The 25901-nt window shown below is 39.5% G+C and overlaps 1 non-coding gene and 1 pseudogene across 1 annotated transcript; both read right to left on the bottom strand.

Annotated features, from left to right (window-relative positions):
• Positions 1-7474: 7474 nt before the first annotated feature.
• Positions 7475-25901, bottom strand: part of LOC119089231 — a 58487-nt pseudogene continuing 40060 nt past the window's right edge.
• Trnaa-agc lies at positions 18100-18180 on the bottom strand. The gene has a single exon. It is a non-coding gene; the product is annotated as a tRNA-Ala (tRNA).

The raw sequence follows: 25901 nt of genomic DNA, 5'->3' as shown, positions 1-25901 counted from the left end.
GAACATGATGGTTATTACATACTTAAAATAAAAAATGAAGACAAAATCAGAAAACTTGAGTACATTGTAATATGTGTGGATCAGTTATAAAAAAATTTTAACAGATAAAATATTCTTAAAGGTCATATATCCTTTATATATGAATTATAAAACAATGAGGAGTCTATGGGAGGGCCTGAAAGAAGGAAAGAAATCATGGAATTGATGTAATTGTAATCCTCCAAAATTATTTTTAAAAGTTGAAACAGGCTTAATGGCCATGTGCGCCAGATACTAGGGATTTATATTAGAGAACAACAATGACTAGTCATGTCTTTTCTCACAGGCTGTACATCTTCAATCTAGAAAATAACAGCCCTGTTATGCAGGACCACCACTGTTTCACCCAGATCTTCTATTCTGGTTGAACTAGAGTAACTACAGTACTCTGGTTTCATGATAAGTTCAGTTCTTTATCATGATTCCTGATTGCCTGGTCTGTGGATTCAAAAAATAGCCAGTCAGAATATTTATTGATCATCTAAACTTGATTACCTCACTACTCATTTCTAATGTCAACTACAGTCAAAGCAGAAAAGATTTCCCTCTTCTTCATGCCCTTTCTGTACTGTGACTACATCTGCTTTAAAAATGGTCAGTGAACTTAACTCTTACAGAGGTACCTCTTCATTTTTAAATACATAATAAAATCTACAGACATTGGGTAACACTCATTCACTCATTTATTTTGTCTTCTAACACATCTGTCAAGCCCCAGCCTGGATGGAGTTGCAAAACAGTCTTTGCAGCACTGGACATCAGAGTCAGTATTAGGTGTGTTCAAAGCAATTCTCAATTACATAAGATGAGGCAAGCCTGAGCTATAGGAGACATCACACTAAACAGAAATAAATAATCAACAGCACTTGAGAAAAATGAAAGAAAATTATTAATGACTAGAAAACATTAGAGAATGAGAACAAGAGAGTAGAGTAGTGATGTATTTAAAAAAAAAAAACTTTGGAAAAAGAGCAAATCACTTACTGGTAGAGGATATGTCATTAATAAGAGACCTATTGACCTTGCTCATATGTACATGTTGGATGCTGAGACCTGTAACCTGACACACACAGCTATGGCCTGCATCTCAAATCTCTGAGCTGACTTAACTGTGACAAGCAGGACTGTGTAATGGCCTTCATATCAAACCTCTGAGGTGATTAAACTCTGACAAGCAGGGTTTGTTAGGTTTGCATAGGAATGTTCCCTTGTTGGAAATTTAATATTCATTGGCTCAAGCTAACCTTTCTAAATTGTACACACATCAATTTGGTCTGACTTCATTCACATGACATCAATTAATACATTCTGGGGAATTATAAAATCACTCCCCCTGCTACAATCAGTCCATAATGGTGACTCAAGTAGCTGATTGCCTACCAAGGTCCCCCCTGTGGTGTACACAATAAACTATTCCTCCTATTCTGGTCTGAAGGGAGAAGCCACAGGCAAATAGTTTTCCTGTTACTGAAATGAACAGTTGACTACAAGACTCAAATTGGTAATTTTAAAACTCATTGGTTTTAGAGTACTTTAATCTAAGAATTTGGTTTGTTTAATCATTAAGGACCACAATGTCACTGCCCTGGAAGGCAACAGACTAGAATCGAGGCCACCTAAATCAACATATGAAAGCTTGTCTCATTTTTCCAAAAGGTTGAAAGTACTGCAGTTCTAGAATTAATATGCCATCCAGGGGAAAAAGCATTCAACATACTCCAAAGTTTAATAAACCAAAATTTCTTTAGTAACAGTATGCATTCTGCTGTCGCTAATGCTAAAAGAGGAGCCAGTCTAGAACAGAATTTACAATCCATGTGTACTGTCATCCTTAAATCTCTTTTAGGGTCAGATCGGGTCCCAGGCTATACTTTAAACAATTTAAATAGGGACAGGAGACTGCAAGTCTAGCTGCTTTGGCAGATGGAGATTTACAGTGCAAGAGATTTTCATTTAAAAGATTGATCAATGCCACAATTCTCACACATATAAAGGACAGAGAACACAAATATATGTGTGTGTATATATATATATATATATATATATATATATATATATATATATATGTAGAGAGAGAGAGAGGGAGAGAGGGAGGGAGAGAGAGAGAGAGAGAGAGAGAGAGATTAAAAACCATCAAGGGAAAGTCACGTATCCACACTGTGGCTGATGTTTTAAATGAAGAGCTACTCTGAGCTATTCTAACCACAAAATAAGGCTTATTTTGCCTCTGAGCAGGCTGGCTCAGAGGAAGGCCATAGCTGCTTCTATTCAGAACCAAAAGGACTTAATTTTAACTATCTCTTACTGCTGTCTGTTTCAAGGCTGTGACATTACTATACAGAACTCCATTTTTTAATTTATTTTTGTTTTCTGTATATGGCTATGTGCCTGCATGTGTCTGGGTGCAGTATCTGCAGAGGCCAGAAGGTATCAAATCTCTTGGAAATGGAGATACAGGAGATGGTTAGCTACCATGAATTCTGGCAATGGAATCTTCTGTATCTTCTGTATCTTCTGTAGGAACACCCAGTGCTCTTAACTGCTAAGTTATCTCTCTAGCCACATTTTTTATTTAAATTTTATTTTTAGACATTTTAATTAAAATATACAGACATCACTTTCCCACTTCCTTGTCCTCTCTCTATCCCTTCACAAATTCTTTCCTTCCAATTTCTTCCTTGAAAGTATGTGTGATTAAGTATACACAAATATATCAATAAAACCTGCTGAGTTAATTTCTGTTGGTTGTGTGTATATGGTTTCAGGGCTGAACACATTGCATGTTCAGCATTGGATATGCAGTTAGGGAGCTCATCCCTGCCTGAGGCTAATTCTCCCACTTGCAGGAGAATTTCACTCTTTAATGAGCAACAGGAGTCTGATCCAGAAGTGACCTATGCTGCCTTGAACAGGAAACATTATCAAGAATAGAAAACTTGGTGTGATAAATATCTCAGCTAACACTTTGTAGTATCATGGCCCTGAAGTTCTGGTGCTGTAGGGAAGACTATGGACATTGTCCTGAGCCAATCACAGTTTCCCTTGGTGCTGTGGTCCTTCCACCATAGCCCATTGACCATTCTCACCTCATATGGCTTTGAAATACTGAAATTTCTGCCTCTATTTTCTAAGTAGCATGATTACAAGCTTGTATCACCATGCCTGGCTTAAGTGGCTTCACCTTCTTTCAGTTATTCATTAGAAAGATGGTATAAGTAAGATGAGCAGTTACACTTAACAATATTGAAAAACAACTTATCTTTGTAACCCTGGGTTTCATCATAGACAGAATAAGGGCAGAACTCTGATCTACTCCCTTGATGAGTTGTAATAGACTCAATGATAAAGGAAAACAATGTTGCTCATATTTGAAAGACAGTGGACTTTAAGGTAGGAGGGCTGTATTTGATGGGAGCCTCTGTTGCTGGAGTTAGGACAAGAGGCTGTGTCCTGGATACCCTAACCAGCCAACCATAGCAACTTATCTTTATTTAACTCACTCATTCCATTTGAAAAACCAAGTTATAGCATGAGGTGGTGTCACACACCTTCAATCCCAACACTTGGGAAGCAGAGGTAGGTGGATCTCTGTGAATTCAAGGCCAGCCTTGTCTACAGAGCTAGTTTCAAGAGAGCCAAGGCTACACAAAGAAACCTTGTCTCAAAAAAAAAATCAAGTTACTTGTTTATGATGTACCCACCTATAATTCAGATACAGTGGAGGCAAAGTGGGCAAATCTCTCTGATGTTCTAAAAGAGTCTAGACTATATAGTGAATTCCAGGCCAGCCACATATTCATAGTGACACTAAAAAAAAAGAAAGAAAAGAAAACAATAGAAAAGAAAAAAAGTAAATTACTAATAAAAAACTAGAAAAACATGATAATTTTTCAATGTGATTAATTTGGAAGAGGGATGAAGATATAAGGTAACTAATCCATCTTTAGATCCTAAGGATGGTTTAGATAGAAGGCAAAAGACATGCAAAACTAAGTAATCTAAGCCAGCTCCTCAGCTCCTTTCTCCCCTGAAAGGTATTCAGATGATGAGTAAATGTTTCTTCAGTAGAGACATTCTCATCTGGAAGACTCAGTCTTTTCCCACAATGAGATTTCTACAGAAATTAGAATGTCATTGACTCCACCATTTCACTTGCTGTTAGCTAAAGGGAGAGTTATAAACGTCTCATTAGAATACCCTTATTCCTACTAGGAAGGTATGTTTCAGGGATTGACAGAATAGGGGCTGAGTAGCTTTGAAGTCCCAGTGAAAAATGCAAAGTTGGGGCCTGCATGGAATTGTCACTGATAGCTGCATGTAGTTGCCAAAAGTGGGTAGGGAAGTAGAAGACCTAGAAGAGGATGACCCACAACAGCTGAGTTAATACAGTGAGCACAGTAGGAGACAGGTTTTCCTCAGGTATACCCTAAGCATTGCTTTGTGGAATTTGATCCTCTCGCTTTCACACCCAAAGCTCCATTCCTAACAACTCCTCCAAACTCCACAGCTCTTTGTAAATGCCTAATTCTCCAAGGCTTAGAGTGACTTAGCCACTTTCATGGTGACCCTTTATTGCTCTGGAACCATAAACAAAATTAAACTCTTTTGTAAGTTGACTTAGACATTATGTATTATTACAGCAAGAGAGAAGGCACTAATACACATCCATAAAGTCTTTTCTCTTTCAATTCTTTGTGGCTTTCACATCATGCATCATGATCATCATTTCTCCATCCCTCTCTGTCTGCCCTCTCCTTTGCAACCTCCCCCACAAAATAAAATAGAATAAAATTTAAGACAAATGAGAAAAAAATCAATCTCATAATGAAAGCTGTAGTGTGACACAGTGAGTCATGCAGTAAACCCTTTTATTCAGAAAGTTTTACTGCAAAGAGTCATTAGTCTAGTTCAAGGCCTTTGGTTTCCACTACACTATCAATGGTGGATGCTTGCTGGGACTCCTCTTGGATATCCTGCTGTTGCCCCGTGTCATGGAGATCCTGTAGCTTTGGGTCTGCCAAACTGGCACCTTCATGTGCTCCTACAGATCACAGAAGGAGTGGGCCAACTCATAACCCTGGTTCTGGGCTTGGGTAGTTGCAAGGTTGGTCTTCTGACCAGCTCTCCCTTGTCCTCACCTCCAAGATGAGCTCTCCAGCATGCCCCGGTTAGTTCACTCCTTGCAGCAATGAGCAAGGGGCAGAGTTGGTTCTCCTGCTTTCATGTCCTCAGGTTATATACTTATAACCATCAGGGCCAGCTCTATTGTGTTGCCCAGGTGAGGTGCAGGGGCCACTCTGCTGAGTGCTACAGCTGATGAGGGGCAGAAGCAGCTCTCCTGCTCTTATGACCTCAGGGCCAGTTTTCCCACCCATCTCAGGCAGAGAAGGGCAGGGGGGAATCAGTCCCCTGACCATGCCAACATATGGCAGATGAGGGGTGGGCCCAGATCTCCCATGCTCACGTTCTTTGGCCTGCTCACCCCCAGCACCATCAACAGGTTCAGCTCTGCAGTGCTGCCTAGATGAGGTACAGGGCCTGCTTTCCCAAGTGTTGAACCTGGTAAAGGGAGGGTCAACTCTCCTGCCAGCTAGAAGCAGTAGGGCAAGGGCACCTTTCCCTTGCCCACACAACTATACCACAGACAAGGGAGGTGGTACCAGCTATACCTGTCTCATTCCCTCAGGGCTGGCTCACCTGTGAACTTGTTTACAGGATCTTCTCTACTGTCGTGTCCAGGTGGGAATACAGGGCTCATTCTCCTTAGTTTTGCAGCTGGTGAGGGTTTGAATCAGGTCCCCTACCTGCTGCAAGTGTCAAGGGGTGACAAGAGGTATCTTTCCCTCACCAAATGGCAGGAGTAACCTGCTCTCCCAACCTCACATCCTTAGTTCCAGCTTGCCTTTGCTCCTGAAAACAGGATCAGCTTCATTGTGCTGCCCAGGTAAGGTGTACAACCCTCTTTCCTGAGTGCTTCAGCCAGTAAAAGGCAGGATCAGTTATCCCTAGTGTTGTAGCCAGTGAGGGGGCAGGACCAACTCTGTACAATCCTATCTTCTCAGCGTTCAGTGGTATCAGGAATCTTGGACATCAAAACAGACCGCAGCTGCATTGGGGCCATGAAACCAGACATGGGTTCTGGCAGCAGCCCAGGCCCAGACATCACCATGGTCCTGGGTAGCAATCAATCCACCTACATCAGGATGCTTGTCACCTCTTTCAGATATACCTCTGTCCATAGGACATGAACCATTCTGGCTCTCTCCCATACCACACCATACATTCGCTCACCACAATAGTGCCTATCTGCCTGGTGCTGCATGTAGGTTTCTGTGGGGCATTTACCCACCAACCCCACAGCTCCCCAGAGCTTTCTTAAGTGTGAGCAGCAGGAAATATTAGATAGAAAGATTTATTGTGGAGAATATTGTGGAGATAAACAGATAGAAAATAAAGGATAGCCTCGAGAGGGCCTGGAACCTTTTCCAACGGCCCCGACTGTCTCTGCCCCAGGGTTTTTATAGAGATGCCAAGGGGTGGAGCAAAAGACCTCCTCCCCCAGCACAGCCAAGTGCAGACCATCTCAGACACCTGCACTCAGGCCCATGGTCCTAATCATCCTCTATGTGGACCTGCTGGATAAAGCCACGAGGAACCCGAGAATGGGCTCCTACAGGTCTTCTTGTCCCACTCAGTCTGTTGTGGTGCTGGGAAGGTCCCTGACTCCAAAAATTAAGATGGTGACTGAATGCCCAGTGCCAGAGGACCACCAGGTCTAGAAACAGTGGGTAGCTCATGGGTGAGATCCTTCCCATCCCAAGTCTAGTGACCAGAAGCAGAGCAGTGTTTGTCCTCTGGGTTTGCCAGGTCTAGTAATGACAGGTAGCTTAAAGGTGAGATTCTTCCTGCCCCAAGTCCAGTGACCTGGGGCAGAGCTGTGTTTGCCCTATGTGGTCCACCATGCCTAGAAATGGCAGACACATCCATAGTTATACACCTGGATTGTTATTCTTTGTAATTGAAGAGAAGTATGAAATCTAAAAGCATTACCTTATTGCTTAAGTTCATAAGGCTTTTGGCCATATGCATTTGCAGGTGCAAACAAAATAAAGAGGGACATCATAATGCTTGAATGCTGATACTGTCATATTCTTTTCTACAGAATAATCTGTGTAACTGAATTTAAATGTATTGACTAAAGATATTACCAAATCCTTTACAATCAGATTCCCTTTGGTATGAGCTTGTTCAAGTCCTCAAAGACACACTGTGATACACAAAGGCTTGAAAAGACCAATTTCACACTTGAAGTTTTAAGGTGATATAAAAACTATCATAAATTGTAAAACTTTTTCGCACTGACTACATTAATAGGGTTTCTCAGCACTGTGATTTTTTTCTAATGATTTCAGAGACTACTGACATACACAAAGGCTTTATCACATTGATTATATTTGTAGGGTTTCTCTCCAATGTGTTCATTTTTGTATTTGAAGATTAGAGTGATGTGCAAGGACTTTATTGCATTCATTACATTGGTAGGGTTTCTCTCCAGTATGTGTTTCTTTACATATTTGAAGATATGTGTGACTTTCAAAGGCTTTAACATATTGATTACATTCATAGGGTTTCTCTCTCCAGTGTGCATTCTTTTATATATTTGAAGGTGAATGTGAGTTTCAAAGAAAAGTGTGACTTCCAAAGGCTTTACCACATTAATTACATTCATAGAGCTTCTCTCCAGTATGTGATCTTTTATATATCTGAAGATGGTTGTGACATGTAAAGGCTTTAACACATTGATTTCACTCATAGGGTTTCTCACCAGTATGCGTTCTTTTATGTATTTGCAGATTGTAGTCACGTGCAAAGGCTTTACCACATTGATTACATTCATACGGTTTCTCTCCAGTATGTGTTCTTTTGTGTATTCAGAGACCACTATGACATGCAAAGGCTTTAGAACATTGATTACATTCATAGGGTTTCTCTCCAGTATGTATTCTTTCATGTATTCGGAGATTACTGTGCTGTGAAAAGGTTTTATCACATTGATAACATTTATAGGGTTTCTCTCCAGTATGTGTCATTTTATGTATTTGAAGATGTGTGTGATGTGCAAAGGCTTTTCCACATTCATTGCATTCATAGGGTTTCTCTCCAGTATGTGTTCTTTTATGTGTTCGGAGATTGCTGTGTTGTGCAAAGGCTTTACCACACTGCTTACATTCATAGGGTCTCTCTCCTGTATGTGTTCTTTTATGTATTTGGAGAATAATGTGTTGTGAAAAGGCTTTATCACATTGATTACATTTGTAAGGTTTCTCTCCAGTATGTGTTCTCTTATGTGTTTGTAGATGACTGTATTGTGAAAAGGCTTTACCACATTCATTACATTTATAGGGTTTCTCTCCAGTATGCATTCTTTTATGTATTTGGAGAATAAGGTGTTGTGAAAAGGCTTTATCACATTGATTACATCTGTAGGGTTTCTCTCCAGTATGTGTTCTCTTATGTATTTGTAGACTACTGTGTTGTGAAAATGCTTTATCACATTCATTACATTTGTAGGGTTTCTCTCCCGTATGGGTTCTTTTATGTATTTGAAGATGACTATGATATGCAAATGTTTTACCACATTGATTACATCCATAAGGTTTCTCTCCAGTATGTGTTCTTTTATGTATTTGAAGATGACTGTAACATTCAAAGTCTTTACCACACTCATTATATTTGGATGGTTTCTCCCCAATATGAGTTTTCTTATATATTCTGAGATTACTGTGACATACAGAGGCTTCAGTATATTGAATACAACCATAGGGATTATGTCTAGTTGGAATTCTTTCTTGCCTTTGAAGATGATCATGATATGCAAAGGCTTTAACACAATGAGTATATTCAGAAGGTTTCTCCTCTGTATGACTTCTTTCATACCTGCAAGGATAATTGGTACATGTAAAACTTTTACCACATTTGTTATATTAAATATTTACATCTGTATGAATTAATTTTACAATTTGGTCTAATTGTAAAGAGGAATCAGATCTTAAGGCTTTGCCACTTTGTTTACACTCATGGTGTTCCCCTTCATTAAGGTTCTTTTGCATCTTTGAAGATACCTGTGATGGTAAGAGCCATTATTACATGGCTCACAGTTATATTATCTTTTTTCTGTATGAGATTTTTCACATATTTGAAGAGAACTAGAATAACTAAGAGTTTACCACACATATTAGATTATTAAATTTTCCTAAAGTGTGAGTCATACTATATTTGCAAAGTGAAACATCACAAACAGAAGTTCTCACACAGTCCAATACTCATAGGGCTTTTCAGCAGTTTCAGTTTGTTGATGTATTCCCTATGAAGTTGGAAAACCAATTAATTGTAAACTTGTATCACATTCTACAGGTCTACTCAAAGTGGGGACTAGTATATATCTTTTCATTGTTCTTGGAATGAAAAAGGTATGCTGCTCATTTTCATATTTCACATGGCTCACATGGCTTGCCTTCACACAGTATGACTTTCTGTTCCTCAAAGACATGTGATATAGGAATTAAGGTTTCTCCAAAACAATCTTCTTGACTCACATAAACTGCCCCCTCACTAAACTTAGCAAAGTCACTACAAGTATAGGAATAACACCAGCTTTACTCTGGACTATTTGCTTATTAGAAGATTTTGGACATATGCTTATCACCTATTCAATTGTGTATACATTTGCAATATCTGAATGGTATGTAACTAAATGGATTGGAAGTTCTATAGTATAGGTCTCATAGGGCTATGATTCAAATGGTGAAACCACTTAAGTCATTGTGTCCTTGTCTTTTTTCTTATATGAATGCCTTGCAACCACAGATCAGCTAGCTGACATTGAGGTATATAGTATTGTGAGACTTTCATAATCACCAATACAATTTAAGCTGTGTTTATTTACAGTTTCCTTCCTTTAACACTTCTGGGACACATTATAATTTCTTTAGAGGCACATTTGTATCAGCTTAAACATAAAAATTACCTTCCATGTCTTCCAGAACTTCCACAATGTTCTTCAATATTATGGTCTTCACAACTGTAGCCTAAAATACAGTAGCAGAAAATGTATGATATATTATTGGAAACTGCAAAATTTAACTGACTATCTTCACTCTACCTTAGAACCATGCCTGATTTCTTCACCTCATTTTTCCTCTTTCTAAATCAAAATTATAGAAGAGTATAAATAACCAAAAAACAGTTATCCCATTATTTTAAAATGTGAAGGAAAATTCAGTCTTACCTATATCTGTGAGGTTCCTATAGGTCTCCAGCATCACATCTTTGTAGAGACTCTTCTGGGAAGGATCCAGCAAAGCCCACTCTTCCCAAGTGAAGTTGACACGCACATCATCATAGGTCACTTCATTCTAAAATATCCCACACATGTGAACAAAAGAAAATGTGATACTGACAGCAGTGTAAATGAATATCTCTTTGTCGGTGTAGTTATAGAATTCTGATGCATTCCACACTTATTCCATTACACAGATCCAAATCCTCATGAAGGTGAGAATGGTGAATAAAGAATGGCTCTTTGAAGCACTGTCTGTGTGGTGTGGTTGGGACAGCTGTAGGCACACACAGAGGCCTGAGACACATTGGGCATCTCTTCTCTATGGCTCTCCACCTTTACTTTTGAGACAGGCTCTTACTGCACCTGAAGCTCATCGATGCACCAAGTCACTTTAGAAGGAAACTGAATAGGAAGTTCACCTCTGTCATTTCTGCAACCATTGAAAATGAAATAGCTGCTAGGCCCTGGGGCACAACCTGTGCCCTGGAACCCCCACCCATTGCTACTCCAGTTGCTGCCCAGCAGGGAAGACTCTGATGGGCAGGCTTCCCCACCAATACCCCCATCAGACCTTGCAATCTACAAGACCCACTCCTTACTCCAAAACCACCCATCATCCTGCAACTGCAGTGGCTTCCTGAGATACAGAATCCACCAGCTCTGATTGAACCAAGAGGTGAGTGACTCTTCTCCTACCCAGAAAGTCCTGCCTCCAGGACCAAGGCTTTGGGGCACAACCTGTGCACCCCATTCCCATCCACCACTGTCCCAGTTGAAGAAGAGCAGGAAAGACTCTTGCAGAAAGGCTTCCCCACTAACACCCCCAATCGGATCCTGAAATTTGCAAGACCCACTCCCTACCCCAAACCTACCCATCTCCCTGTGACCTCAGCATCTTCCTGAGACACAGAATCCAACAGCTCTGATTGGACCAAGAGCAGCTCCCTAAGACACAGAATCTACCAGCTTCAATTAGACCAAGAGCTATGATTGGACCAAGAGTGGCCCCCTGAGACACAGACACAGCAAGCACAGATTGGACCAAAAGCAGCTCCCTCAGACACAGAAACCTCTTGCACCTATTGGAGGAAGAGATTGGTAGACACCAGAGCAAAAATGCGTACAATAACATAAAGAGCAATATGGCACCACAAGAACCTAGCATTTCTACAACAGCAAAATCTAAACATCACAACATAGAAAGTGCCCCTAAAAACAAATTTATGATGATGATAGAGGTCTTTAAAGAGGAAATGAAAAATTCCCTTAAATAAATTAAGGAAAAAACAAACAAAAAAATTGGAAAAAAAATCAACAAATCCCTTGAAGAAAGTCAAGAAAAAGCAATTAAACGGGTGAAGGAAACAGTTCAAGACCTGAAAATTGAAAGAGAAACAATGAAGAAGATACAAAGCAAGGGAATGCTGGAAATAGAAAATCTGAGTAAATGAACAGGAACTACAGATGCAAGCATAGCCAACAGAATACAAGAGATAGAAGAGAGAATCTCTGGCATGGAGAATCTCTGGCATGGAGATACAATAGAGGAAATAGATTTGTCAGTCAAAGGAAACACTAAAGCCAAAAAGCCATAACACAAAACATCCAGGAAATCTGGGACACCATGAAAAGGTCCAACCTAAGAATAATAGGGATAGAAGAAAGGAGAAGAATACCAACTCAAAGGCACAGAAAATATGTTCAACAAAATCCATAGAAGAAAACTTTCCCAACTTAAAGAAGAAAATACCTAGGAAAATACAAAAAGCTTACAGAACACCAAATAGACTAGACACCCCCCTCCCGCCGCACACACACACAAAAAAAGTCCCCTCATGACATAATTAAACCACTAAACATACAGAATAAAGAAAGTATATTAAGAGCAGCAAAAGAAAAAGGCCAAGTGACTTATAAAGGCAGACCCATCATAATAACACTTGACTTCTCAAAGGAGACTAAAAGCCAGAAGGTCCTGGATAGACTTAATGCAGATAATAAGAGACCACAGATGTCACCCCGACTACTATAGCCAATAAAATTTTCAACCACCATAGATGAATATGACATAGATGAACATGAAGTGAATAAGACATTGCAAGACAAAACCAAATTTAAATAATACCTATCCACAAATCTAGCCCTATAGAAAGCACTAGAAGGAAAACTCCAACCTAAGGAAGTTAGATGTACCCATGAAAACATAGGCTATAGAAAATACAATGATAGCAAATCCGAAAGAAGGAAAATACACATATTACAACAAAAAAAAAAATAATAATAACAGGAATTAACAATCATTGGTCATTAACATCCCTTAATATCAATGGACTCAATTCACCAATAAAAAGACAAAGGATAACAGAATGGATACAAAAAGAGGATCCATCCTTCTACTGCATACAAGAAACACACCTTAACTTGAAAGACAGACATTAGCTCAGAGTAAAAATTTGGGGAAAAACTTTTCAATCAAGTGGACTTAAGAAGCAAGCTGGTGTAGCTATACTAATATCTAATAAAATAAACTTCAAACTAAAATCAATCAAAGGAGATCAAGAAGGACATTGCATATTCATCACAGGAAAGATCCATCAAGATGAAGTCTCAGGTCTGAACATTTCTGCCCTGAATACAAGAGTATGTGTAAAAGAAACATTACTAAAGATTAAATCACACATCAAACCCCACACACTAATAGTGGGAGACTTCAACACCCCACTCTCACCATTGGACAGGTCTGTCAGACAGAAACTTAAAGAGAAATAAAGGATCTAACCATTCACCGCTCACCCAAAAGAGGCATCTATTAGACGGTGGGAACCAAGAGAATGGTCACAGCATTTGGCCAACAAATGGCTTACTGATGGCTCATGAACCACTGATGGAACCAAAACCGAATGGAAAGCAGCAGCTTATAAACCAAGGGAGGGAATGGCTAGTACTGAGGAAGGAATCACCAAATCAGCACAACATGCTGAAGTAATAACAGCACTGATAACTGTAAGACAAACAGCTCAGGAAAGCAAAAGGAAAATCTATATCCTCTCCAATTCATGGTGAGTGTGCAATGGTATAGATATATGATCATCAAAATGGAAAACCACTAACTGGCAGATAAATGACAAAGACATTTGGTCAAGGGAAGCATAGGTGGAAATAGCAAAATAGCAAAGACATCAAAATTTATGGAACCCTTATAAACATACACCCAGGCAAGACAGACAACACATCTAGAAATAATGAAATAGCAGACAAATTAGCATCCTTTTCAATTCAGATTAGAATAATAAAACTTCCTAGGGAACAAATTCAGAATAAATTATCAAGGATGATAGATCACACACTTGGTAAACTTGAATGTTTACCCCTAACACTAAAAAATGAGGTGAAATGGAGAACCAAATTAAATCAGGACAAATCTATGAGAATAACTATTAAAAGGAACCCAGATTGGAAAATTAAGAAACCTGAGAATGTTAGCATAATTAGTAAAGAAGAAATCCGAAGATCACATAAAACAATGGGACATTTAGGCTTACATGTTTTGTCCCAATGGTTTAATAAAAGGAACCTTAAGTTATCCTGGCAGGTCTGTAAAGAAGTCAATAGAGACTGCCACCTTTGCCCAGCACTTAAAACTAGATTCAGACATGATCTAACAGCTGTAACATGGTCTCCTAAACAGTTTAACTACACACCACAAATAGGTTTCATTGGATTCTTGAATATTCACAGGGGCCTATGTGTCTGCACCCTCGTAGATGAAAGCACAGGACTCAGATTCACTAGAGAAAGTCATGGACCAGACCAGTTGGCAACAAATATACACTCTGGTGTTGCATAGCCAGATACAGCTGCCTAATCACTATTGAGCAGATCAAGGAACATATTTTACAGGTTCTAAAGTCCAGAAGTGGTTCCAGGCTATAGACATACAGTGGGTCTTCCATTTGGCAAATAAGCCAACTGCAGCTGGCAATATAGAAAGATAGAATGGACTGCTTAAAAACCAAGTTCTTATAACTCAAAGACACCTTGAAAAATGATATTGAAGTTTGCATGCTATAAGTTAAATATTAGACAAAGATTGAATAGAGCTTCTTCCATAAAAGACACTTAAGTCAGACTTGGAGATAGGATAACAACCAGGTATTTCCTGACTGTACAGAATAATTCCCCATAAATATGTTTAACAGGACAGAAATCCTTGATATTTAAAGGAGACAGAAGTCATGGTGTCAGAAGCAGGCAATACAATCTGGACCACAGACAAAAAGGGAAATGTGAAAATTAGAAAATTGGATGACCTACAAGCATAATGTGTCTCAGGCCTAACCCAATAACTGGGTTTGCACTTTCATAAGGATAATAATAGTCTTAGAATTATTTTACTCAGCTCTGGTGCTAACTGGACATTATAACTTCTGCCAAGACAGAGAGGGAAATAGAACAAGGCAAGGCAGAGTCATAACAAATTACACCCTATGCCTCATAGAAACTTTAACAAGAAAATGAAAAATAACACAACATGGAACAACACCATAGTATCAATCTGCTGGGCCAAGGAACCCAGGGCACTGTTGTTGGGACTCTTCCTGTTGAATTCTGTACATTTAACCCTTTGCTTCCTAGTTGGAAGTTCCTACAGTCAAACATGGGTCACACTCAAACAGTAACTGTTGTTAAAGCAAAAGGAGGCCATGGATTAGAAAACAGTGAAGGGTCCATGAGAGGTATGGGGGCAGGAAAGATAAAGTGAAAATGATGTAATTACAACCCCAATTTGAAACAGGCTTTATGGCCATGTGATCCAGAGACTAGGGATTTGTATTAGAGCACACCAAGCACTACTCATGCCATTTCTCTCAGGCTGTACATCTTGAACCTGGAAAACACAGTCCTGTTAGGCAGGGCCACACCATTTGACCCAGAGCTTCTATTTTGGTTGAACTAGATTAACTACAGTAATTTGGTTTCATGAAAGTTCAGTTCTTTATCCAGATTCTTGATTTCCTGGTCTGTGAATCCAAGAAATGGCTGGTCAGGACACTTAGTGATCATCTGAGACTGATTATCTCACTACTCACTGCTAATGTCAACTACTGTTAAAGCAGGAAAGTTTTCACCCTCCTTCCTGCCCATCCCTTTCTGTGCTGTGACTAAACCTGCTTCACAGTTTGTCAATGAACTCAATTCTTACACAGTTCCTTCTTCATTGTGTTAGTCCCAATAAAAGCCAGAGAATTGGAAAACACTCATTCATTGGTCTATTTTTCCTCCTCACTGAGCAGTCAAGGCCCAGCCTGGAAGAAGTAGCAGGACTGTCTTCCCAGCACTGGGCAGCAGAGGCAGGATTAAATGTCCAAAGCAGTTCTCAATTACATAGTGTGAGGCAAGCCTGAGCTACAGGAGACATTGATCTAAACCAGTGGTTCTCAACTTGCCTAATGCTGTGGCCCTTTAATAACAGTTCCTCATGTTGTGGTAATCCCCAACCATAAAATTATTTTCACTGCTACTTCATAACTATCATTTTGCTACTATTATGAACTGCAATATAAATATTTGTGTTTTCCAATGGTCTAAGGCTTACTCCTGTGATAGGGTCATTTGATCCCCCAATGGAAACCATAACCTCCCAGGTTGAGTGGAGTACCACTGCTCTAAACTGATATAAATAAATAAATAAATAAATAAATAAATAAATAAATAAATAAATACTCAAGAAAAAACTTGAATGAAGTTCTTAGTGGCTAAGAAACATTGGAAAATAGAAACAAATTAGAGCAGTAATGCGTTTAAAGAAAATGAATTTTTAAAAATGATACCAATAATTGACTTTTTAAAATGAAAAAAATAACTGGAAGGACACTTAGCTATACTGACTTTGGAACAGAGTAGGCACTTCCTGGGTAGAGAATGCCATTAATAAGACACTGTATAACCTCACATTGATGGACAACTGGTAAAAGAAAGGCTAGAAGTCTGAGATTCCTCGAAAGCCCAAGTGACCCGTGAGGACTAGTTGCTTAACTGGTCTTGTTGACAGCACAAACAGAAAAATTAATTTTGGCCACTTGCATGGTCTTCAGCATTCAGGAGGAAAAATTTAATCAAAGACTTAGGGAGTTCGTAACAACCCAAGGGATTGCACTCCACAGACATTAGACTTAAGTCTACATGAGATGTTATTTAGACAACCAATTTCACTAATATTATCTTCTTCACAAAAAAAAAAGATGTTGCCCAGATGTGAGACATTAGATGTTGGCTCACTGAGCACCTGCCCACAGCCATGGAAGACAGGCCCATGATTGTTTTAACCTCAAAATTAAATGATGGCTAAATACATCTTCTCTCCCTTTCCAGAAGCCACATGGGAGTGCATCATGCTTACTTTTGGCTGCTAAAATAGCTTTGAAAAGGTGTAAAAGCAAAGTGTGGGTTCATCACTCTGGAGAACAACTGTAGAGGTCAAAGGAAAAGATCTAAAGGATGGGGGCTACTGTGAGCCCATCGAGAATGCCTTTTGGACATTGGACATTTTAGTCCTTTCTAGACACCAGTAAAGGGATTCCTTTCTTGTCTATATCTGAGTTTGGTCTTTACAAGAGACCCTTCCCAATACTGCCACCTGATACCCAAAATTCAGCTGGAAGAAGCCAGAATGGTCATTGTTCCAATCCCATAATATCTGTCAGGGTTACCTCTCCAAAGGGAGGTTGGGTAAGAATCATAGACAGAAATCAACTAGGCAGTCTAGGGTAAGAAGAACCCAAAGAAAAGAAACTACTTGCTTTCTTGACTAGAAGCCAGAAGTGTCACTGGGACTCTAGCAGTTTCATCCTTGCCAGAGGCCAAAGATGCCAAGAGTTTTGGGAGCTCTGATCTCTGATGCTACGTGATTCTGGGGGCCTTAGGAAGGAGGAAAGTTAAAAGTAGTAAAGAAGGCCTGTTAAGAGAAAAAAGCCCTTGGCCAAGAGATTAGAATCTGTCCTGGGTGCAGACTTAACATTTCAATAGGGACAGGTCAATCTCCTGGCCAATGAACCTGGTCTGTGAAGCCCAAGAAATGACCACTGAGGACATTTATAGATCACCTATACCTGATTAACTGATTGCACATTGGTAATCCAAACTGCAGACAAAACTGGAAAATTTTAAGGCTCCTCCCTGCCCTTCCCTTTCTGTACTCTGATCATAACAACTTGTAATGTGTGGACCATGAATTCCCATTCTAAGAAAGCACCTCTGCTTGCCACTCCCTGGTAAAAACCTGGGCTGCGTTAGGACACTCATTCCCCTGTATTTTTTTCCTTCTCACAGACCAGTCAAGGCCCAGCCTGGAATGACTGGCACACTTGGGCTTGGAGGCAGGAAAGAGATGGTGGAAATGATGTAATTATAGCCCCCAAAACATATGTTCCATATGTTCAAAAGTTGAAACAGGCTTTATGAAATAGGCCATGTGATCCAGAGACTAGGGATTTGTATTAGAGCACACCAAGGATTATTCATGCCTTTTCTCTCAGGCTGTACATCTATCTGTTCTGGGGGGTGGGTTCTAGATAGGATTTCTCTATATAACAGCTTTAGCTGTCCTGAAACTCACTTTGTAGACCAGGTTGGCCTCGAACTCAGAGAGATCTGCCTGCCTCTGCCTTCCAAGTGCTGGGATTAAAGGAGTGTGACATATTAGGCAGACAATACTTTTTTTTTGGAGCTGAGGATCGAACCCAGGGCCTTGTGCTTGCTAGGCAAGTGCTCTACCACTGAGCTAAATCCCCAACCCCAGACAGTACATCTTAAACCTAGAAAATAATAATCCTATTTGGCAGAACCACACATTTTACCCAGATGTTCTATTTTGGTTGAACTAGAGTAACTACAATAATTTGGTTTCATGAAAGTTCAGTTCTTTATCCTGATTCCTGATTGCCTGGCCTGTTGCCAGTCAGGACACTTATTGATCATCTAAGATTGATTACCTCTCTACTCATTGGTAATGTCAACTACTGTCACAGCAGGAAAGCTTTTGCCCTCTTTCTTGCCCCTCCCTTTCTGTGCTGTGACTACATCTGCTTTACAGTTGGTCAGTGAACGCAATTCTTACACAGGTCCCTCTTCATTTGTAGGTTCCCAATAAAAAGCCAGAGAGGTTGGAGGACACTCATTCACTGGTCTACTTTTCCTTCTCACAGACCAGTCAAGGCCCAGCCTGGAAGGAGTTGCAGGACTGTCTTCCCAGCCTTGGACAGCAGAGGCAGGATTAAACGTTCAAAGGAATTCTCAAATACATAGTGTGAGGGAAATCCGAGCTACAGAAGAAAACTGCTCTAAACAGAAATATTGATCAACAGCACCTAAAGAAAAATTTAAAAATAATTCTTAATAATCAGGAAACACTGGAGAAGAAAACCAATAAGAGATTAGAGCAGTGATATATTTAAAGAAAATCAAATTGAAAAGGTAAAACCAATAATTGACTTTTAAAAAAGATAAATATAATTGAAAAAACACTTACCTATCCTGACTTTGAAAAAGAACAGGCCATTACCTGTTAGCGGGAACGGCATTAATAAATGCTATTTGACCTTGCCCCTATGTGCAATGTTAGCTGCTGAGATCTGTAACCTGACACACACAGCTACAGCCAATGGCCTATGTCTCAACCTTCTGAGCTGCCTTCATTGTGCCAACCAGGATTGAACAAATCTACAAAGGACAGCCCTTAGTTGGAAATTCAATATTCATTGGTTCAAGCTAACCTCCCCAAATTTTCCATCCTCCAATCCGGCCTGGCATCAATTAATATATGCTGGGAAATTACAAAATCACTAACCCAGGCCATTTTTCATAATGGTGACTCCAGCAGCTGATTGCCTATCCTGTTTACTTCTACAATGTGCACAAGAAACTATTCATCCTATTCCAGTCTGAAGGCAGAAGCCATGCTCCACACACAAATCCTTTTCCTCTGACTGCAATGGACAGTTGACTACATGACTCAAATGGTTAATTTTAAACTCAGTGGTGTTACAGCCCTTTAATTTAAAATTTTAATTGGTTTAACCAAGAGGACAGTAAAGCTATTGCCCTGGGGAGCAACAGACTGGGATCAAGGTCACCTGAGCCAACATAAGAGGGTTTGTCTCTTATGGCTAGAGGTATAGTTCTTCTAGAATTAATATTCCTTTCCAGGAGAAATCACTCCACACACTGAAAAGGTTAATAAACAAAAATCTCTTTAATAACAGTATGCATCCAACTCTAGCTAATGCTAAAATAGGAGCCAGGCTAGAACAGATTTTGCATTTCATATATGATATTATCCTTAAGTCTCTTTTAGGATCATGTCTCAGGTAATATTTTGAACAATTTAAATAGGGACAGGAGATTACAGTTCTAGCCACTTAGACAGATGAAGATTTAGAGAGAAAATCTTTTAGATCATACATTATGATCTATATTTAAAAGATCTATCATTGCCTTTAATTCTCACACATACAAAGGGCAGAGAACACAAATACAGAAAACATCAAGGAAAAGTCCCCTATCAACATTGTGGATGCTATTCTTAGTTGAACAGTCCTGCTGAGCTATACCAACCTCAGAATAAGGCTGCTTTTTGCCTCTGAGCATGTTGGCTCAGATGAAGGCCATAGTTGCTTCCATACAGGACCAGAAGGAGTTCATTTTAACTAGCCCTGCCTGCTGTCTGTTACAGAATTGTGACATCACTGTAGAGAATTCCATTTTTTTAAGCTTTAGCTTTGTTTTATGTAGATGGGTGTTTCCCTTCAAGCTTTTGTATGCAGTAACTGCAGAGGCCAAAAGAGGGCATCAGATCCCTCAGGACTGGACTTACAGAAGATGATTAGCTACCAGGTGGTTTCAGAAAATGGAAGCTGTGTCCTCTATAAGATCCAGCACTCTTAACTGCTAAGCTATCTCTATAGCCACTTCTTTATTTAAAAATTATTTTCATACATTTTAATGAAAATATATTACATCACTTTCCCCCTTCCTTGTCTTTTCTCCATCCTTTCCCAAATTTTTCCTTTCTAATTTCTTCCTTGTTAAGCATATTTGATTTATGCATAAATATATGCATAAAACCTGCTGATTCCACTTCTGTTGGTTGTTTGTATATAGTTTCAGAGCTGAGCACACTGCATTAGATATGCAATTAGGGAGCTCATCCATGCCTGAGGCTAATTCTCCCACCTGCAGGAGAATTTTACTCTGTAACAAGAGTCTGACCCAGAAGTGGCCCTGGCTGCCTTTGACAGGAAACATTATCAAGAACAGAAAATGTGGGGTGATAAATACCTCAACTAACACTTTGTGGTGTCATGGCCCTGAAGTTCTGGAGCTGAAGGGAGGAATATGGACATAGCTCTGAGCCAATCACAGTCTCCTTTGGTTCCATGGTCTTCTCGCCATAGTCCATTGACCATTCCCACCTTGGATGGCTTTGAAATCCTGAAATTTCTGCCTCTACATTCTAAGTACCATGATTACAGGCTTCTGTCATTATGCCCGTCTTTGGTGGCTTCAACTTGTTTGGTAGGGCGTTAGAATGACAGGATGATTAAGATGAGCAATTACACTAACTATAGTCAAAAACCACTTATCTCTGTAGGTCTGGGTTTCACCATCTGTAGAATAAGGACAGAACTCTGTGCAGGTCCTTTGATGAGTTGTAACAGACTCAATGATAAAGAAAAACAATGTTGTTAATAGTTGGAAGACAGTGTACTTTAAGGCAGGAGGGTTGCATTTGATGGGAGACTTCTTCTGTTACTGGAGTTAGGACCAAAGCCTGTGTCCTAGCTACCATAACCAGCCAGCCACAGCAACTTATTCATACTAAGCCAATTAAAAGAACTAAGTTATCCAGTTATGACATGAGGTAATATGGGCAAATCTCTCTGATGTCCTAGGATAGCCTAGTCTATAGAGTGAGTTTCAGGCCAGCCAAAGATTCATGGTAAGACCATTGTTTAAAAAATCAAAAAGAGCCGGGTGGTGGTGGTGCACGCCTTTAATCCCAGCACTCGGGAGGCAGAGCCAGGCGGAATTCTGTGAGTTTGAGGCCAGCCTGGGCTACCAAGTGAGCTCCAGGAAAGGCGCAAAGCTACGCAGAGAAACGCTGTCTCGAAAAACAAAACAAAACAAAAAAATCAAAAAGAAAACAATAGAAAAGAAGGGGAAAAGCAAATTATTGATGAAAACTGAAAATGTGATATTTATTCAGTTTGACTGATTTGGAAAAGTGATGTAAATATAAGGTAACTAATCCATCCTTGGGGTCCTATCAGGTTTAGACAAGAGATATGCAAGCTAAGTATTCTTTTTTTTTTTTTTTTTTTTTTTTTTTTTTTTGGTTTTTCGAGACAGGGTTTCTCTGCGTAGTTTTGCGCCTTTCCTGGAGCTCACTTGGTAGCCCAGGCTGGCCTCGAACTCACAGAGATCCGCCTGCCTCTGCCTCCCGAGTGCTGGGATTAAAGGCGTGCGCCACCACCGCCCGGCCATGCAAGCTAAGTATTCTAATGAAGCCATATAATGAATTTTTTTCCATCTCTATAACCCTCCCCCATTCTCAGCTCCTCTCTGTCCTGCAAGGTGGTCAGATAAGGAGTAAATGTTTCTTCATTAGAGACATCCTCATGGGAGGACTCAGTCTTTTCCCACAGTGAGATTCCTGGGGAAATGAGAATTTCATGGGTCCATGGTTCACTAGTCGTTAGCCAAAGGGACAGCTATATCTTTAGAACATGCTTATTCCTAACAGGTAGGCAGTCTCCAGGGATTGACAGGATGGGGACTGAGGAGCTTTAAGGTCCAAGTGGGGACCACAAAGTGGGAGCCTCCAGGGCATTGTCACTGACAACTATGTGTAGTTGTCAAAAAAGGAAAGATTGGAAGACCTGGATGGGGCTGAGTGGATAAAGAGAACACAGTAGGAGCCAGCATGTCCTCAAGTACACCCCAAGCATTGTTCTCTGGCCATTTGGTCCTCTGGCTTTCACATGCAAACTCCCTCCCTAACAGTTCCACCATATTCCACAGCTCTTAGTAAATGCCTGATTGCCCCGGCTTTAGAGTGACTTCTGTTTAAGTCTCAGGATTTCCTGACAACTTGGATGTTTTCTGGAGTCTTGCAGGCATCGGGGAAGCAGAATACCATGTCATTCAGACAAGTCATTCTGCATGCCCGCTAGTTCCTTTTCTCTCTTTACAGGAGGCATGAACTCTTCACCATACTGAATGCCTTCATAGGGTCTCTCTCCAGCATGGCTTCTTTCATGCCTGTAAGGATAATTGGCACGGCACCTGTAAAAGCTTTACCACCTTCATTACACTGTTGAATATTTTCATCTGTATAAATTAATTTTACAATTTGGTCTAATGGTAAAGAGGGATCAGATCTTAAGATTTTATCCCTTTGTTTACACTACATTTGCAAAGTGAACCAGGAAAAACAGAAGTTTTTACACATTCCCATACTCATTCTGTGACATCATAGGTCACTGCATTCTAAAAATATTCCATACATGTGTATAAAAGAAAGTTTGATAATAACAACATTCACTTTGCAAATGTAGTATGACTCACAATATAGGAACATTTATGAATGCAATAAGTGTGGTAAAGTTCTGAGTTCTTCCACTTCTCTTTAAATGTGTGAAAAAATCTCATGTAGAAAAAAAGATGCTATAAATGTGAGGTATATAATAAAGGCTCTTATATCACAGGTATCTTCAAAGATGTAAAACAACCCTTAATGAAGGGGAAAACCATGAGTGTAAACAAAGTGATAAAACTTTAACATCTAATTCCTCTTTACCACTAGACCAAACTGTAAAATTTTGTTTCCTATAATTCATGATTGGATGGATGTAAGGCCGCACCAAAGTGAGTAAATGAAAACTTGTAAAAACAAATGCAAGATAACCAAATTTGAAAGAAATATTGTATGATTTGTATAATACATCTTACACAACCTGCTTTGCTCTAATTCACAAGTTTATCCCCATTTTTTGCATATGTTCATGTGTGAGAGAGTCTTCCATGAGATACAGATGACATACAAAAAAGAGGTTTGAGATCCCCTGGATCTAGAGTAGCAGATGGTTATGAGCCTCCTAACTTGGGTGTTAGGATATTAACTCAGGTTGTCCCCAAGAAGAATATGTGCTAAGCTACCTGCCAATGCCATAGTATTTTGTATCCAATAAATTAAATCTTTCACAGATTAACAACAACAAGAACAATAAAACCTAAATAAATAAAGTAAATAAATGATCCTTGGGAACATGATGCATCAATATTAAGATGTTATATATGGTAAATTTGCAACATTAATTGAATACAATCCAAAGAAGATCCCCAACGATTTTTTTTTGGTTTTTTTTTTAAGCCCAACAATTTATAAAAGGAAATCTAATTGCAAAGCCACATGCAAAGATGAAACACTCAGAATGCTCAATAGGATTATGAAAAAATAGTACATACACTGATACAATATGACTTCTATACTTAGAACAAAGCTACAACAATGAAGAATGTGTACAGTATTTGTGAAAGAATAAGGAGATGAGGGAAAGCCAAAAACAAAAGCAGGAAAATATAATCAACTTTTCATCAAAAGACCAAAGGAAACTCAGCCAGAAGAAGTGCAATCTTGACCAATGTTACCTATGATTCTATGTATATAGAAACTTAATAAACACAGACTTCACAACTCCCACAAAATTAACTCAAAGTGACCCTTAAACTGTTATGTTTCTGACCCTCTAGCTACTGATATTTCTTCCAAAGAAGCTCCATGCTCTAGAGCCCTCTCTGCAAATGAAGGTGATCTCCTGCTATGGCTCTGAAAACTCTCATGTCTCCTAATGATTTCAGGTAAACCCAGACCCACTGATGCCCACATAAAAAACAATATTGAGGGCCGGGCAGTGGTGGCGCATGTCTTTAATCCCAGCACTCGGGAGGCAGAGCCAGGCAGATCTCTGTGAGTTCGAGGCCAGCCTGGGCTACCAAGTGAGCTCCAGGAAAGGCACAAAGCTACGCAGAGAAACCCTGTCTCGAAAAAACCAAAATAAATAAATAAATAAATAAATAAATAAATAAATAAATAAATAAATAAATAATATTGAAGAAGGATATAATGTCTGCTCCTGCCACATGGGTTATGGCACAAGATGTGAAATCTGCCCTATCTACCTACACAACACCGTGCACACTTGAGAAACCTCTAAAGCTCAGAAACTCCTTTTGTCCCTTGAAACAGAACTTCTGTGGCTGGTGGTAGCAGAAATTTAGAAACATTCTAATCATGTATTGCTGAAAAATGATCCCACTTACCTCTTTCCTCAGCTTCTAAACTATCAGTAACATTTATAAGACAAAACTAAAATTGAAATAATGCAATATTCAGAACTTCTAGAAAACAAATGTTCAGATTTCCAATCTGTCTTCCAACTGCACAGCAGAAGCAGTGCCTGTGTGTGAACACTGGACAGTGATGTTATTAGCACAATGGCTTCCCATAGCCAGGGCTGCACAGCCTCCCTTTCCCTAGTGAGGCTCAGAGGACAAGGGCCACTGTCCAGGTTCCCAAAGGGAGCAACAGAATATCTTAAACAGAAGTGAAAACATATATACAGTATAACAAAAATAATTTTACATTTATGTCAATATTACAAAACTATCTTAAACAGAATTAGGTGTAGATGAATTGCTAAACAGTCTTATTAAATAAGAAACACAGAGCCAAATACAGAGGTAATAGCCAAAGACATCAGAAGAATAGCCACGACTAGCTTTAGGTCAATGTCTCTTCCACTCCACAGGAATGCAATCCAAGGATATCCTTTAACAGCAATGCTCTCTCAGAGGTATCCTCAATTCTTGGATGACAGTGAAAACTCTGACCCCAAAGGCAGAAAACAAGAGTTCCACTTACCTTTTCTGAGATACCGTTTCCCAATCCTGCGTTGAAGGACATTGCGTTCCACAGAACATTCAGGGCTATGTGAACTGATAAAAGATGATCCTCTCATGTCATAAATAGAAGAATGACTGAATCTTGTGTAACACATGGATAACTTGTTCCAAAGGGAGTACACTGGATTTTTGCATCTGTTATAAAAGATCAAACACAGAAAAGGAGAAGTTTTATGTTTGCCTGTTTGTTTTACAGGTAATGTTACTTATGTATCTGTAAGTACAAAGAAAATGGGAACTTTGTAGTATAATCAGAACTCAAAGGAAAGCTTCAAGAATATAGGCAAAATATTGCCTAAAACATTTTCCATAAAGCACTTCCATGTATGGTATCTTGGGAATTTTAATTATGTAAGTATGCATCTATATATACTTCATGTGTACCTGGTAGGTACACATGGCTGTTAGACCCCTGAAAGAATAGGAGTTACAGATATTTGCAAGTCATCGTGTGGGTGCTGAGAATGGAACCAGGGTCATATCGAAGAGCAGATCTCTT

Source organism: Peromyscus leucopus, chromosome 17 (assembly GCF_004664715.2).
Source record: "Peromyscus leucopus breed LL Stock chromosome 17, UCI_PerLeu_2.1, whole genome shotgun sequence".
Taxonomy (NCBI): Eukaryota; Metazoa; Chordata; class Mammalia; order Rodentia; family Cricetidae; genus Peromyscus; species Peromyscus leucopus.
The sequence above is the reverse complement of the archived record's forward strand: the minus strand, read 5'-3'. Positions and strand labels throughout refer to the sequence as shown.